This window comes from Mugil cephalus, chromosome 13 (genome assembly GCF_022458985.1).
Source record: "Mugil cephalus isolate CIBA_MC_2020 chromosome 13, CIBA_Mcephalus_1.1, whole genome shotgun sequence".
Taxonomy (NCBI): domain Eukaryota; kingdom Metazoa; phylum Chordata; class Actinopteri; order Mugiliformes; family Mugilidae; genus Mugil; species Mugil cephalus.
The window spans coordinates 11,095,562-11,096,803 of NC_061782.1; positions in this window are offsets into that span (position 1 = coordinate 11,095,562).

A 1,242-nucleotide genomic window follows, 5' to 3' on the forward strand; every position below is an offset into this window, starting at 1 on the left:
GATACTCTGTTGACGCATTACGTGACGCTGAAGCTGATGATAGAATGATAAATCCGCTGATAGGCTTCCTGCTCTTAACTCCCTCAGACGAGGGTGAATTTTTAGAAGAAGAAAAAAATGAATCTTTGCCTTGTCCTTTGTCCAATATCCTGAATTTGATTTACTCAGTCTTTTTGGACCGTGCTCCTTAATTAATACCGAGGCTCTACTTGCTCGACAAGAAATATAGCTTTGAAGTTGCACAATATCAGCTGCCAGATTTATTATCACAAAAACTGGTGGTATTCTTTAAGCTGGATTTACGGGGCACTACCAAACGCTTTGTCGCGCACCACGTTGTATATGTATGCGTATGTGTTTTATGCCATAGAGATAGGTATGTACTGGCAAAGTTGAGTCTAAACTGTCACACTGAGCTTTAGTGTTCCTGCAAGCTGCAGAGGCTTGCAAAGCAAGATGTCATAAACTGTCTTTCTGGGTGAATTTATACAGCCATGTTCTTTCTCCATTTGTCGCTGGAATGTGCGTCTCTGTGTTTAAGAGTCAACATCTTCCCTTGAATGAATTAACCTGCTCCACTAACAGTTAGTGAGCGCACCCTCTCAGATCGAAGTTAAAATATTGCTGCGTGCACACATTCCTTGTCTGTGTGAGGTCATTTTGGGTGCGCTCCCTGCATTGAGCTCACAAGCAAAGAATGAGGTGTTTATGCTTGAATATAAAGGGATCTCAAAGAACGCCACACCCGTACATCATCATGCATTCTTGTCCGAAGTTTGATCTCTCGCAATACGTACAGCTTGACAAACACAAGAACACCGTCTGCCTCCAACTCTGGAAAGTACTGGGACACTCGATATATATGACAACACCAAATTGACTGTCACACTTGCACAGGGCACAGTTACGAACAGATAAATCGAGATATTAATTTTTTACTTCGGCGCCATACATGACTCAAACGTGCAGCTGTTTGTAAATGCCTGCAACGTGGCTTGGTAGTCGGACTGCCCCTTGGGTCTCAGGCCTTCGCTTTCGCCCGCCGTGATATAAGATATACATCATCAGCCACGTACAGTTTAATGATCCCCCGAAGACTTCTTAGGATATCTGTTCTTTTGTTTTCCTGAACTCAAAGCTAAGGGAGGGACGTATTTGTGCTCATGTCAAAGACTGCTGTCATATAGCCGTGACTCATGCAAGTCTCCAGCAAAACATTTATTGAGTAGCATAAAATGTTCT